This window comes from Cetorhinus maximus, chromosome 5 (assembly GCF_964194155.1).
Source record: "Cetorhinus maximus chromosome 5, sCetMax3.hap1.1, whole genome shotgun sequence".
NCBI classification, from domain to species: Eukaryota; Metazoa; Chordata; class Chondrichthyes; order Lamniformes; family Cetorhinidae; genus Cetorhinus; species Cetorhinus maximus.
This window is the reverse complement of record NC_135883.1, coordinates 79,298,571-79,315,367: the sequence shown is the minus strand read 5'-3', so window position 1 is coordinate 79,315,367 and position 16,797 is coordinate 79,298,571. Positions and strand designations below refer to the sequence as shown.

The 16,797-nt window shown below is 44.9% G+C and overlaps 1 protein-coding gene across 1 annotated transcript in view; it reads left to right on the top strand.

Moving 5' to 3' along the window:
• Positions 1–16,797, top strand: part of LOC144680751 (venom phosphodiesterase 2-like) — a 181,823-nt gene that overhangs the window by 15,199 nt on the left and 149,827 nt on the right. The gene's annotated exons all lie outside the window — the stretch shown is intronic.

Genomic DNA, 16,797 nt, shown 5'->3' with positions numbered 1-16,797 from the left:
CTCGGCATGTGCAATATTTCAAAGGATGATGGAGAGTCTGCTACAGGAACTACCATGCGTTGTGTTTTACCTTGATGACCCTCATAACTGGATCGACACAGGCTGAGCGTTTAGTAAATTTAGAGGAGGTATTAAAAAGATTTCTGGAAGCTGGAGCCTGCCTAAAAAAGGAGAAATGCACTTTCCAAGCCAACGAGGTTACCTATCTGCGGCACCGTGTAGACGCACAAGGATTACACCCCGTGGAAGAAAAGGCTACGGCGATAAAGGAGGTGCCTTCCCCCACAAATATCACTGAACTCAAATCATTTTTAGGGATGGTAAACTACTACGGGTGATTTTTACCCAACTTATCGACTGTACTGTCTCCCTTGCACATACTGCTGAAGAAACACCATCGTTGGTCCTGAAAGGCTCCACAGGAGGCAGCCTTCAACAGAGTAAAACAACTGCTGCACTCCTCAACCTTGTTAGTGCACTTCAACCCATCTAAAAGAATTGATATTGACCTGCAACGCCTCTCCATATGGCATTGGTGCAGTGTTGTTCCATGAAATGGACGACGGCTCTGAGAGACCAATAGGTTACGTACGAACAGCCCTCTCAGTGGCCGAAAAAGTTTATTCACAGATTGAGAAGGAAGTAATGTCAATCATATTTGGAGTTAAAAGATTCCACCAGTACTTACATGACAGGCACTTCACTGTCGTCTCCGATCATAAACCGCTTTTGGGCCTTTTCAATGAAGACAAGGCTATCCCGCCGATAGCCTCAGTAAGATTCAGCGATGGGCATTAATTCTGTCTGCCTACGACTACACTTTCAAGCACCGAACTGGGATACACATAGCAAACGAAGATGCTCTTAGCCGCCTACCCTTGCGAGAAAGCATCTCATGTACTCCTGTATCCCAAGAAATCATCTATGCATTGAATTTTTTTAGACACTTTGCCCGTTTGCACAAAGCAGATCAGGAACTAGACTAATCGAGATCCGCTTCTGTCCAAAGTGAGAGACCAGATACTTACAGGATGGTTAAATGAACCAGTCTCCGAGGAAACGAAACCATTTTTTTTTACCTGCAAATACGAATTGAGTTGTCAGGATGGCATCACATCTGGCCACCTGCTGCCCATTTCTGTGACCCTTCCCAATGAAACCTTCAGCTACCTATCACCCTGGACCTGCCACTCTACTGTAACCCACTCTCCCGCTCATTGTGACTGTTCTCTCCGCTGCCGAACACCCTCAGTTTAAGCCCCAGGACCCCAACATAGACAACACAGACCCCGCCCTCTAGGACCATCTCTCTCCCACCACCCCTGCCCGGAAGCACTCTCCTCACCTAACCACAGGACCCCCAGACCCAACAATCAAGGCTATTTCCTGCATCCCACATCCCTTTGCTGCTTCCCTCCCTACCCCGGACAATCTGTCTTCCTTCCCCAGACAGCCTCCCTCCCTCCCATCCTTAGCGTGCTTCCTGTTTCCAGCCTCTGCCCCACCCTTCCACCCTTCACCTGCCTCCTGTGCCCAGCCTTTTTGCAGCTAGGCCTATCGGCATCTAAGCTGAGTCAAGAGGCTGAGACTTATGAGTGGTATCCATGAAGGCTAATGCAGCATCTACTCACTTCAAAGTCCAGGAAGAAGAAAACCTTGCCAGGCCACTTGTATACAGTTGTAAATGTGAACATTCTGATTTCTCGCTGGCAGGGAGCTTGCTTTGGAGAGAGAACTTAATTCCGGTGAGGTGGCCTTTTGATGAGCATGCACGCAGACCCCTTAAATCCTACACTCAAATCCCTCTTGCAGTCAAGGCTATTATGCCCATTGCCTCCTTACTTGCAGCCGGTTAGCTCACAATGACAAATCAACAAGGCCAGTAACGATTGGACATGCTGGCCACAGCTTTCTCCAGACATGTAGAGAAGCCTCTGGTTTTCTATTGTTAAGAAGATAGTGTGGAGCTTCAGTCATACAGCCCTGAAACTGCACCCACAGTGTTCCTTGCCACTCACATAGCCTGTTTAACACCCCCTGAGTATTCCTTACATCCACTGATATCTCGCATCAGGGAACAGCAGCAGAAGATGCTATGACCTTGTTGAACACAGTTTCAGCGCTCAGAACATGGTGATTTGCAAGGAAAGACTTGCATGATGCGTGGCCTGGTAGCACACTCACAGCTGATGGCCAGTGCTTAACCCTGCACATGTGGGATTGAGTAATTACCATGTAGATAATGTGAAAGAACTGAATTATAGGAGTTCATTACTGGACTCTGATGGGGGCCCAAATTCCATACCCTTTCCATGCCCATGAGCATTGAAGCAACCAGCAGCAAGATGGAATCCAGGACACTTCCAAATGTTGCAAGTGAACATGTGTTTACAAGTATGAAAAGTATATACAATAGTTGTACACCCGTGGCACCTGTGTGCTTTAAAAACGTATTTATTTTTCTTTTTCTATTACTACACCTAGGTGCAGCCCTGACATCTACAGCCAAGGCGCAGGCAGCCTATGGATTGCTATGTCATGTGGACAGTGATGACCTTGGCGGGCATCCACCGGTCGCCTGAGGCCTAGTCAGTCCTGACCTGCTAAAGGTCCCTTGCTCAGGTGTAGGTTCATCTTCCTCGCCTGCTGGAGGCGATGGGGTTACTGGCAGAGGGGAGGTGGAATGACAGGGCAACCTTGGAGTGTCCTGGTCTGGAGCCCCCAGGGTGCCTGGCTGCTGCTCCTCCTTGTGGGTGCCTGATGGCACCTCCCTGATTCTTTGAGGAGAAGGGGCACATGGAGAGAGGTCAGGGTGCCCCATTCCTCTCTCGCCTGGTCACTGCTACCCTGCACTCATGGCTAGAACGACAGAGTGCAGGTCCGAGTGCATATCTAGCAGCCACTGTGTGTTCTGCTGGACCTGGGTCTCCAAGGCGGCTGCCACCCTTTCCATTGAGGCAGCCAAATGCTTGCATATTGGAGGCATGACAGCAGACAGATGGACTCCTCCAGTCTTCGGTCCAGTCTGTGCATGGCCTCTGGCAACTCTGCCTGACGTTCTCCTGCTGCCTCTGCATCTCCAACATGTCTCTTAGGGCTTAATCCAGAGGCTCGTCATCATCTGCATGGGGTTGAGCATGGGCCTGGTCTCCAGCAGTCGTCCAAGTGTCAGAGACCTCGACTGTCAGTTTGTTTGTCAGCTGAGGACCCATGCCTGTGATGTGCTGACCAGATTGTGACTTTGAGCCTACTCTAGGAGGTAAATGTATCTGCGCTGGTGGCGGGTGCAGGCATCCTCTTTTAGGCATCCTTCTCGGAGGTGGGGTTGGAGATGGAGCTGTGGCTGGTCTCTGTTGTGGGCCTCCCCCTATTCTTGCTGGTATCTGGAATGGAGAATAAGATTTGGTGGACGCCTAAGCAGGCTCCTTAATTGAAGCACTGTGTTACTCTGTGGGCACCTCTGACAACTGAGGGAGTCCTATCTTGCCTTCAGCACAGGCACGGTCCTGCTCCTCAAAATGGGTGAGGGCTTGAATACCTGGAATGTTGCTTCCAGTCTTGGTCTGCTCCCTCTTATTGTGGGCGTTTTTGTCCTGCAGGCAGACAAAAGGATTGATTGTCATCCCAATGGGTGCAGAAGCCGTTTAGGAGCGTGCATGCCTATGGCAGCTCCTGAGCTCTCCCCAGTAAGCCATTAACAAGCAGGATGTCCTACAACTGATAGATTGAGAGTATGAAGTGGCTGGCAGACATTCAGTGCACATGTCCCACGTCTGCTGAATCCTGCAACCCAAACTTCTGTCCGACATTCTTGTGTACTCTTCTTCAGGGGACTGACTGTAGTGACCACCGCTCCTGATGGTCCGTCTAAGACAGAGCTTCTGGCCATTTGAATGTCTGGCAATCCTTAGAGGTGGGACTTTCTCTCAGATGGGGCAAAAGTTCCAACTCAAGTCAATCAAAGACCCGATAGCTGTTAAATGGCTACAGGGTGAGCTGGCTAAGTGCAAATGGACTCACCCCCAACTTTCATGCCTGCCCCCCCATGTAAAATTCAGCACATGTTGTGTAAGCCAGTCAAAAAAATGGTATTATGTGTATGCAAGATGCAGACACAGTCCTTGTAATCACTAACAGTAGACTATTTTCGAAAAATGCAATTGCTCCCATTGCAAACTTTATTGTCAGCTGAGTATTTATTTTTGGTTTGTTTAACACATGCTTCTTGTATGAATCTGACAAATCTGGTGCTTACAGTGGCCAAATGTTCTAGTAGAAAAAGCACTGAGGTATATTTGGAAATAAAATCATGTCCAGTAAATGGAAAGATACACATGACAATAAAACCTTAAGAACATCACATGAAAATGAACTATAGGAACTTTCTTTATAAACAGTAGGTATCCTGCATGATAACAGTTAAGACCTGCACTCAGATATATTGCATGAATTAAAGTTCTGCCTTGTTTATTTTTCACATTGAAAATTTACTTATTGCTACATGGATGATATTACCTAGATCTATTTGTAATGTATTAGTGGATTAGTTTCGTGTATGCTATTGTAAAAACCCATCTGGTTCACTAGTGTCCTTTAGGGAAGGAAATCTGCCATCCTTTCCTGGTCTGGCCTACATATGACTCCAGACCCACAGCAATGTGGTTGACTCTTTAATGCCCTCTGAAATGGCCTAGCAAGCCACTTAGTTGTATAATATTGCTACAAAATCACAAAGAAGAATGAAACTGGATGGATCAGCCAGCATTAAAATTGGCACTGGAAATGACAACTGCAAACCCAACCCTGTCAACCCTGCAAAGTCCTCCTTACTAACATCTGGGATCTAGTGCCAAAATTTGGAGACCTGACTCACAGACTAGTCAAGCAACAGCCTGACATAGTCATCCTCACGGAATCATACATTACAGAAAATGTCTTGGACATCATCATCACCATCCCTGGGTATGTCCAGTCCCACCAGTGGACAGGCCTACCAGAGGTGGTGGCACAGTGGTATACAGTCGGGAGGGAGTTGCCCTGGGAGTTTTGAACATTGATTCTGGCCCCCTTGAAGTCTCATGGCATTAGATCAAACATGGGCAAGGAAACCTCCTGCTGGTGACCACCTACCACCACCCCACCCCACCCCACTCCCCCCCTCCTCAGCTGATGAATCATTATTTCATATTGAACATCACTTGGAAAAGCACTGAGGAGGACAAGGACACAGAATGTACTCTGGGTGGGGCCTTCAATGTCCAACACCAAGAGCAGCTTGGAAGCACCACTGCTGACCAAGCTGGCCAAGTCCTAAAGGACATAGCTGCTAGACTGGGTCTGTGGCAGGTGATGAGGGAAGCAACAAGAGGGAAAATGCTACTTGACCTTATCCTCACCAGTCTACCTGAGGTAGATGCATCTGACCATGACAGTATCGGTAGGGGCGATCACCTCACAGTGCTTGTGTGGACCAAGTCCCACCTTCACATTGAGAACACCCTCTCTCAAGTTGTGTGTGCTATTTGGGCTAGATTTCGAACAGATTTAGCAACTCAAAACTGGGCAACCATGGGGCACCGTGGACCATCAGCAGCATCAGAGTTGTATTCAACCACATTCTGCAACGTCATGGCCAGGCATAGCCCCCACTCTACCATTAACATCAAGCCAGGTTCAACGAAGAGTGCAGACAGGCATGCCAGGAGCATCACCGGGCATACCTAAAAATGAGGTCTCAACCTAGTGAAGGTGCAACACAGGACTACTTGCGTGTTAAACAGTGGAAGCAGCGTGCGATAGATGAAACTAAGCAGTTCCACAACCAATGGATTAGACCTAAGCTCTGCAGTCCTGCCACATCCAGAATGGTGGCAGACAATAAAGCAACTAACTGGAGGAGGAGGCTCCATAAATATCCCCATCCTCAATGATGGGGGTGCCCAGCACATCTGTGTAAAAGATAAGACAGAAGCATTTACAACAGTCTTCAGCCAGAAGTGCTGAGTGTGTGATCCATCTTGGCCTCCTCTGACTGCCCTTGACTGAGTATGGCATCAAGGATCTCTAGCAAAACTGAAGGCAATGGGAATCGGGGGAAATCTCTCCACTGGTACCTAGCACAGAGGAAGATGGGCATGGTTGTTGGAGGTCAATCGTCTCAGTTACAGGACATCACTGCAGGAGTTCCTCAGGGTAGTATCCTAGGCCCAAACATCCTCAGCTGCTTCATCAACAACCTTACCTCCATCCTGATGTCAGAAATGGGGATGTTCACTTATGATTGCACAGTGTTCAGCATTTTGCGACTCCTCAGATACTGAAGCAGCCTATGCCCATATTCAGGCTTGGGCTAATAAGTGACAAGTAACAAGTGTGCCACACAAGTGCCAGGCAATGACCATCTACAACAAGAGAGAATCTACCCATTTCTCCTTGACATTCAATGGCATTACTATTGCTGAATCCCCCACTATCATAATCCTGGGGGTTACTATTGACCAGAAATTAAACCGGACTAGCCATATGAATATTGTGGCTATAAGAGCAGGTCAGAGGCTTAGAATCCTTTGGTGAGTAACTCGCCTCCTGACTCCCCAGAGCCTGTCCACCATCTACAAGGCACAAATCAGGAGTGTGATGGAATACTCTCCACTTGCCTGGATCAGTGCAGTTTCAACGACACTCAAGAAGCGCAACATCATCCTGGACAAAGCCCACTTGATTGGCATCCCATCCACCACTTTCAACATTCACTCGCTCCACTAACTACACACAGTGGCAGCAGTGTGTACCATCTACAAGATGCACTGCAGCCACTTGGCAAGGCTCCTTCAACAACACCTTCCAAACCCGTGACCTCTTCCACCTAGAAGACAAGGGCAGCAGATGCATGGGAACACCACCAGCTGGAAGTTACCCCTGCAAGCCACACACCATCCTGACTTGGAAATATATCACCGTTCCTTTACTGTCGGTGGGTCGAAATCCTGCATCTCCCTCCCTAACAGCACTGTGGGTGTACCTATACCACATGGACTGCAGCAGTTCAAGAAGGTGGCTCACCACCACCACCTCAAGGGCAATGAGTGCTTGTCTAGCCAGAGACACCTGCCTTGTGTGAAAGAATGAAAAAAAATCAATTGTGACCTTTTCAGATGTAAATATATTCAAAGAAAAAAGTGCTGTGATAGAACAATGATTGTCAACAACAACTTGTATTTATATAGCACCTTTAATCTAGTAAACCATCTCAAGATGTTTCACAGCAGTGTTATCAAACTAAATTTGACATCAAGATACAAAAGGAGATATAAGGGCAGATGACCAAGAGCTTGCTGAAAAATTTAGGTTATAAGGAACATCTTAAAGGAGGAAAGAAAGGCAGAGAGGTCAGGAGGCTTAGGGAGGGAAGCTAAATTAATTTAAGCGACATGATATGAAGTAACCCAGATTTATAAAATGAGGAAATGCATGTCATATATTTTGTGCCATACTGTTTAATAAGAACACAGGAAATAGGAGCAGCATTAGGCCATTTGGCCCATTGAGTCTGCTCAGCCATTTTATACTTCATAGCTGATCTTATTATGGCTTTAATTCCATTTCCCTGGGCTCCTTTGTCAATGAAAAATCTGACTCGATTTAATTCAACGATCCAGCCTCCACTGCTCTCTGGAGTAATGCATTCCAAACACTAAAGACTCTGAGAGAAGAAATTCCTCCTCACCTCTATCTGGGGGTCCCTGCACATGACTCACATAAAGTCAGCATAAAGTCAGGAACACCAAGTAACTTGGGAGGCAAATAGAATGCTGGCCTATATTGCAAGTGGGATGGAGTATAAAAGTAGGGAATTCTTGCTGCAAATGTACAGGACATTGGTGAAACGTTAAATAATGAGGTACACACTTGATTTGAGAAGTAGTTCAGAGAAGGTTCACTAGGCTGATTCCTGGGATGAGGAGTTTGTCTTATGAGGAAAAGTTCAGCAGATTGGGCCTTTACTTACTGAAGTTCAGAAGAATGAGAGGTGAGCTTATTGAAACATCAGATTCTGAGGGGGCTTGACAGAGTAGATGCTGAGAGGGCGGCTCCCATTTTGGGGGAGTCTAGAACTCAGGGACATGGTTTCAATATAAGGGGTCGCCATGATAGAGGTGAGGAGGAATTTCTTCTCTCAGCATTAGGACATTTGGCCCATTGAGCCTGCTCAGCCATTTTATACTTCAGAGTCATTAGTGTTTGGAATGCATTACTCCAGAGAGCAGTGGAGGCTGGGTCGCTGAATTAAATCTCTCTTCAAATAATATTTTGTTTTTCTATTCATGCCAAAATAGACAACCTCATATTTTCCAACATTGGACTCCAAGTGCCAAATTTTCTCGACTCAGTTAACCCATCTGTATGCCTTTGTAGACTCTTTGTGTTCTCCTGACAACTTGTTTTCTAACCTATCTGTGTATTGTCAGCAAATGTGGCTAAAATACTGTCAGCCCTGTCATCTAAGTCATTAATATAGAACGTAAATATCAGAGGCCCCAGCACTGATCCCTGTGGCACTTCACTAGTTACTGTTTACCAGCCTGAAAATAATCCATTTATCCTGACTGTCTGCCCTCTATCCAGGCTAATACATCACTCCAACTCCATAGCTCGTGTCTTGTGTAGTGGTACCTTTAATGTGGCATCTTAATGAATGCCATTTGGAAATCTAAATGCATTACATCTACTGGTTCCCCATTATCCGCCCTGCCTCAAAGAATTGTAAGAAATTTGGTAAATACGTTTTCCCTTTCACAAACCCATGTTGACTCGACCTGATAACATGGGGCAGAAATTTTCATTTGGCGGGCGGCCGCATGCCTGACCCGCTTGAGTGTGAAATGACGTGCGTTGACATTGGCCAAGCTCACAGTCGAGCAATCGTATGGTCGGTGGGCACGTGCCGGAGCTGGCAGTGCACCTGCCGACAATTAAAAGGCCTGTTAAGGCCATTAAATTATCAATTAAATTGAAATTTTCAACGCTTGGTGGGCAGGCAAAAAGGCCGAGTGGCCTTTGCATTTTTTTGGAAACCTCATCCACGGGCAGGGATCATCCAAAAGCAAATAAAAACTTTAATTTTTCATCATTAACATGTCTCTGCTCATGTGACATGTTTCATTACATTTTAATTTTTTTGTATATCTCTTCATCTCCCTGAGGCAGCTCTGCACCTCAGAGAGATTATGAAGTGCTCACTCGCGTGCATGCGAGAAGTTCGCCCTCAGCCCGCTCGCACTCCCTCCCCGCACTCACACAGGCAGTGCTCAGCACTGCCGCTCGCGTTTTACACCGGGCGGGCCTTAATTGGCCTGCTAGCATGAAATTGCAGTCCGGTGCCGATCACGGGCAGTGGTTGCCTTCCCAACCGTCCCGCCGAGCCCGCCTGCCAAGGGAAAAATTCTGCCCATGATGATTTTCTAAATGTCTTGCTACTACCTCTTTAATAATGGATTCTAGTGTTTTCCCAGTGACAGACATTGGGCTACCTTGCCTTTAGTTTCCAGCTTTCTGTTTCCCTCCTTTCTTGAATAGAGGTGTTACATTTATAGTTTTCCAACCTGCTGAGACCTTTCCAGAATCTAGGGAATATTGAAAGATTACAACCAACTATCTCTGCAGCCACTTCTTTTAAGACCCTTGGATGCAGTCCATCAAGTCCCAGGCACTTGTCAGCCTTTAGTCCCATTAGTTTTCCCATTACTTTTTCTCTAGTGATAGTGATTGTTTTGAGTTCCTCCCTCCCTTTTGTCTCTTGATTTTCTGTGACTTTCTGTGTCTTCTACTCTGAAGACAGATATAAAATACTTGTTCAAAACCTCTGCCAATTCTTCGTTTCCCATTGTTAATTCCCCAGTCTCATCCTCTAAGGGACTAATGCACACTTTAGCTATTCTTTTCCTTTTTATATGCTTGTAGAATCTTTTACTCTCTGTTTTTATGTTTCTTGCTAGTTTTCTCTCATATTCCAATTACTCCTATTTTTTTTAACTCATCCTTTTCTGGTTTAAAACCAAATTCAAAGTACTTGTAGCCTAAAGGGTGTGAGTGCCTCCTGGAACAAAATGTCCAGGTAACTATCTGTCTTCCTGATGCATTGCAGTGTCCATAACTCAGACACAAGCTTGTCAGCCGAAGTTCCTCAAACTGCAGACCTTACTACAGATATGGTTACTGTGGATCACACAAGTGTCCACCTGCATCCACGTGGTAGTTTTTAAAAAATTCATTCATGGGATGTGGGCATTGCTGGCTGGACCAACATTTATTGCCCATCCCTAATTGCCCTTGAGGAGGTGCCTTCTTGAACAGCTGCAGTCCATGCGGTGTAGGTACACCTGCAGTGATGTTAGGAAGGGAGTTCCAGGATTTTGACCCCTGCGACAGTGAAGGAATGGCGATATATTTCCAAGTCAGGATAGTGAGTGACTTGGAGGGGAACTTCCAGGTGGTGGTGTTCTCACCTATCTGCTGTCCTTGTCCTTCTAGATGGTAGTGGCCGTGGGTTTGGAAGGTACTGTCGAAGGAGCCTTGGTGAATTCCTGCAGCGCATCTTGTAGGTGGTACATACTGTTGCTACTGTGCGTCGGTGGTGGAGGGAGTGAATGTTTGTGGATGTGGTGCCAGTCAAGCGGGCTGCTTTGTCCAGGATGGTGTCAAACTTCTTGAGTGTTGTTGGAGCTGCACTCATCCAGGCAAGTGGGGAGTATTCCATCACATTCCTGGCTTTTGCTTTGTAGATGGTGGACAGGCTTTGGGGAGTCAGGAGGTGAGTTACTCGTCGCAAGATTCCTAGCCTCTGACCTGCTCTTCTAGCAACAGTATTTATATTGCTAGCCCAGTTCAGTTCCTGGTCAATGGTAACCCCCAGGGTATTGATAGTGGGGGATTCAGTGATGGTAATGCCATTGAACATCAAGGGGTGATAGTTGGATTCTTTCCTGTTGGAGATGGTCATTGCCTGACACTTGTGTGGTGCAAATGTTACTTGCCATTTGTCAGTCCAAGCCTGGATATTGTCCAGGTCTTGCTGCATTTGGACATGGACTGCTTCAGTATCTGAGGAGTCGTGAATGGTGCTGAACATTGTGCAACCATCAGCGAACATGCCCACTTCTGACCTCATGATGGAAGGAAGGCCATTGATGAAGCAGCTGAAGATGGTTGGGCCTAGGACACAACCCTGAAGAACTCTTGCAGTGATGTCCTCGAGCTGAGATGACTGACCTCCAACAACCACAACCATCTTCATTTGTGCTAGGTATGACTCCAACCAGTGGAGAGTTTTCCCCCTGATTCCCATTGACTCCAGTTTTACTAGTGCTGCCTTGATGTCAAGGGCAGTCACTCTCACTTCACCTCCGGAGTTCAGCTCTTTTGTCCATGTTTGAATCAAGGTTGTAATGAGATCAGGAGCTGAATGGCCCTGGCGGAACCCAAACTGGGCGTCAGCGAGCAGGTTATTGCTAAGCAAGTGCTGCTTGATAGCACTGTTACTTTACTGATGATGGAGAGTGGACATCATGGGATGGTAATTGGCCAGGTTCAATTTGTCCTGCTTTTTGTGTACAGGACATGCCTGGGCAATTTTCCACATAGTCGGGTAGATGCCAGTGTTGTAGCTGTACTGGAACAGCTTGGCTAGGGGCGCGGCAAGTTCTGGAGAACAAGTCTTCAGTACTACTGCAGGAATATTGTCAGGACCCATAGCCTTTGCACTATCCAGTGCCTTCAGCTGTTCCTTGATATCACATGGAGTGAATTAAATTGGCTGAAGACTGGCATCTGTGAATCTGTGATCCTCTGGAAGAGGCTGAGATGGATCATCCATTCAGCACTGAAGATTGTTGCAAATGCTTCGGCCTTATCTTCTTTCTATGCCAATCTCTTATCCTCTACACAATGAGCTTTTACCTGCAATAACCTTTGACGTGGCACTTTATCAAATGTCTTCTGGAAATCTAAGTACAGTACATCCACCGGTTCCCCTCTACCCACAGCACATGTGACTCCTTCAAAGAACTCCAATAAATTGGTTAAACATGATTTCCCGTATCGAATCTGCCTGATTGCCTTAAACTTTTCTAAGTGCGCTGCTGTGACATCTTTAATAGTAGCTTCTAACGTTTTCCCTATGACAGATGTTAAACTAACTGGCATGTCATTTTCTGCTTTCTGTCTCCCTCCCTTTTTGAATAAAGGAGTTTCATTTGCTATTTTTCCAATCTAATGGAGCTTTCCCTGCATCTAGTGAATCTTGGAAAATTAAAACCAATGCATCAACTATCTCACTAGCCATTTCTTTCAAGACCCTCGGATGAAGTCTATCAGACCCCGGGGATTTTCAGGCCACAGCCCCAACAATTTGCTCAACACCACTTCTCTGGTGATTGTAATTTTCCTGAATTCCTCCCTCCCTTCCATTTCTTGATTTACAGCTCTTTCTGGGATGTTGCTTGTATCCTCTATCGTGAAAACTGAGGCAAAATACCTGTTCAATTCATCTCTCTCATTTCCATTATTAATTCCCCAGCCTCACTTTCTACAGGACCAACACTCACTTTGTTAACTATTATGTAAATATCTATAGAAACTCTTACTATGCATCTTTATATTTCCAGCTAGCTTTCTCTCGTACTCTAATTTTTCCCTCCTTATTAATCTTTTTGTCATCCTTTGTTCTTCTTTATCTTCTGTCTAATTTTCTGACCTGCCACCAATCTTTGCACAAGCATATGCTTTTTACGCTCGATACTGTCTTTAACCTTTTTTGGTTAACCATGGATGATGGATTCTCCCCTTGGAATTTTTCTTTCTCCTTGGAATGTTGGAATTCTGCGTATTCTGAAATATCCATTTAAAAGTCTGCCACTGCATCCCTATGGACCTATCCTTTAACCTCATTTACCAGTTCCCTCTAGCTAGCTCTGCTTTCGTGCCCTCATAATTGCCCTCCTTTAAGTTTAAATATTAGTTCTGGACCCAGTCTTCTTGGTGAGTTTAGCAGAACTGTACCATCTCAATATAGTTTCTTTGGTCTTCTATGTTCCTGACAACTATCAGAATTAAATCCTTGAGAATGTTTATTTAAAACAAAAATAATTCAAAATGACTAATGACTTGCCTTGTATAGACAGGCAGTCCTAATTTGGTGTCTCATGCATTTTGACATTGAATTAAACTTCCCAAAAGTTAACTGTGCATATCTTTAGTGTAACAATTTTATATAAAAGAGACTAGCAATCAAATCTTTGGGGAGTGCTATATGTGACTTCATAGATAAGTTAATTATCTAGTAACAGCACATGTTGGAAACTTCCAGATAAAGAGACACTCAGTCTGGTACATACAGGTGGACCTCATTACATGGTTCCAGAAGAAATAAAAACTAAATTGTATTTTTTTTAAAAAAGCACTGAAGCTGAATATAAGAAAAAAAAACAAATGAAATACAAGCTCCTAATGGAAAACCCAGCATGGAACATTAAGGAAGGAAAATAAATGTTGGTAATTTATATGTTAGCTGTCACTCAAGGTTTCAACACTCCTTATTTTGGGAATGAAGCTATCAACGTACAACACATTTACACAGAATACAGCAGGTTCTGAAAATGTAGAAAGTTACAGTTTGAAAACTTCTGCCAACTAAAGAAGAATACTGTAACTGAAGCTATATATTTCCTTTTAAAAGAATATTGAAGAGCCAATTGTTTGTTGTTTATGGGCTGTCAGATACTTGAGGCTAGTGGTGAACTAAAGAGCCACTGATTTGTGATGGAGCGAACTCCGTGAATAAACTACTTGGTGGAAAACCTAAAGAAACAGAATCCTAAGCATTCAGACAGACATGTTGCAAATATAGGGCAGAATTTTCCCCTTGGTGGGCTGGCTTCGCGGGTGGAGGTGGGCGGCGGACGGATTCCCGCCCGCGATCAGTACCGCACCGCGATTTCACGCTGGCAGGTCAATTAAGGCCCGCCCAGCGTGAAACGCGAGCAGCAGTGCTGAGCATTGCCTGTGCAGGAGGGTGGGGGGAGTGGAGCCAGCCGAGTGCGAACTTCGCGCATGCACGTGAGTGAGCTCTGCATAACCTCCCTGAGGCACAGAGCTGCCTCAGAGAGATGAAGAGATATAAAAAAGCAAAGACAATAAAAAATGTAATAAAACATGTCCCCCCATGTTATTAATGAAAAGTTAAAGTTTTAATTTTATTTTTATTTGCTTTTGGAAACCTCATCCCGACTGTGGATGAGGTTTCCAAAAAATGCAAAGGCCGCTTGGCCTTTTCGCCTGCCCGACAACTGTAAGGTTGAACAGGCAGTGAAAAATTGACGCTAATTGATAACTTAACAGGCCTTTTAATTGTTGACAGGCACGCTGCCGAGTCTAGCGCGCACCCACCGACTGAACTATCGCACAACTGCGTGTTGAAGTCAGCACACTCGGCCGACGTCAACGCGCGTCATTTCATACTCAAGTGGGTCGGGCGCACACCCGCCCGCTGAGCAAAAATTTCTGCCCGTAGCTCTTTTGTGTAAAGTACAATGTTTCTTGTTTTTTTTTTAATCAGATGAACAAGATGGTGTGCAAACAGAGAAGTAGCTATATGGAATAAACTATTCCGAAAGAGTTGTTAGTGTCAGCAGATCATGTGAGCATATTAATTTGGAGCAGGACTAGGCCAGTCGGTCCTTTGACTCTGCTCCACCATTCAATAAGATTATGGCTGATCTGATTTTAACCTCAAAGCCATATTCCTCCTAACCCCAATAATCCTTCAGCCCCTTGCTTATCAAGAACACTGCCTTAAAAATATTCAAAGACTCTGCTTCCACCGCCGTTTGAGGAATAGTTCCAAAGACTCCCTACGCTCTGGGACAAAATAGTTTCTCCTCATCTTTGTCTTAAATGGGCGACCCCTTATTTTTAACCAGTGACCTCTAGTTCTAGATTCTCCCACAAGAGGAAACTTCCTTTCCACATCCACCTCGTCAATACCCCTCAGGATCTTTTATGTTTCAATCAAGTCACCTCTTACTCTTCTAAACTCCAGCAGCTACAAGCTTAGCCTGACAACCTTTTCTCATAATACAACCTACCTATTCCAGGTATTAATCTAGCACTCCAAATGTGGCATCACCAATGTCCTGTATAACTAAAACATAACCTCCCTACCCTTGTTTTCAATTCCCCTTGCAATAAATGATAACATTCTATTAGCTTTGCTAATTACTTGTTGTACCTACATACTAGCCTTTTGTGATTCATGCACTAGGACGCCCAGATCCCTCTGAATCTTAGAGCGCTGCAATCTGTCACCATTCAGATAACATGCTTCTTTCTTATTCTCCCTGCAAAATGGACAATTTCACTTTTTTCCCACATTATATTCCATTTGCCAGATCTTTGCCCACTCACCGAACCTATCTATATACTTTTGTAGCCTCCTTATGTCCTCCTCACAACTTACTTTCCTACCTTTCCTACCTGTGTCATCAGCAAATTTAGCAACTATACCTTTGATCCCTTCATGTGAATCATTGATATAAATTGTAAAGAGTTGAGGTCCCAGCACTGAAGCTGTGGCACACGATTCGTTACATCTCGCTAACCAGAAAATTACGCACTTATGTCTACTCTCTGTTCCCTTTTAGCTGACAAATCTTCTATCCACGCCAAAATGTTACCCGCTATGTTATGACATGGCAGATGATGTGTGCCAGATGGACCAAATCCATGAGGGAAACTTGGTCGCACTGTCACAACGGTTTTGCAATTTGTATATAATCCGGGATGTGTGTAATGAATTCAGTAGTAATAAATCCAGCAAGCGTTTTAGAGATTTAAAAAAAATAAATTAAAATATTCATTAACAAAACAAAAGATGCCAAACACATAAGACTACAATTACTACTATTATAATTCCTGAAATTCCTAATAAACCTGACTCCCAGTTACACCACCTTTCAGCTCAAAAATCGATTTTAGATTTTAAACAGATCCAGCAAATTAACACTGGACAATGGAATTTCAAATGCTTTTCTCCAGCTTCAGTTTCAGTAGAATGTAGGAGTTGTGGAAACCGCGCGCAGACTTGCAGGATGTATTTGTGGTGGTCGTACACCAGCTGCTCATTCGGAAAATGGAATCCTTTGCAGTTGACATAACAGGCCGTGTGTTGCCACGGAGATCTGAATGCCATTACAGAGACGTGGCTACAGGGTGACCAAATTGGGAACTAAATATCCAAAGATATTTGGCATTTAGGTGGGATAGCCAAAAAGGAGCAGGAGGTGAGGGAGCACTCTTAATAAAGGTTGAGATCAGTACATTGGTAAGAGAGGATCTTAGAATGCAGCAGCAAGAAGTAGCATCAGTTCAAGTGGAGCTAAGAAACAGCAAGGGGCAACAAACTAGATTGAGGGGGAGTGGGAATTGTATATAGGCCAGCAAACTAGTGGTAAGGTTGGGCGCGTGGGTATAACCTAGGAAATTAGAGAGGCATGTAACATGGGTAATACAGTAATAATGAGCAACTTCAGTTCACACATAGACTGGGTTAACCAAATCAGCGCTAATGCTCCCAAGGCGGAATTCCCGGAGTATGTACAAGAAGAGTTTCTGGAGCAGTATGTTGAGGAGCCAATTAGGGATCGGGCTATTTTGGATTTAGTGTTGCGTAATAAGAAAGGGCTAATTAGTAACTTTGTCGTAAAGGAGCCTTTGGGAAACAGTGACCATTATATGATAGAATTT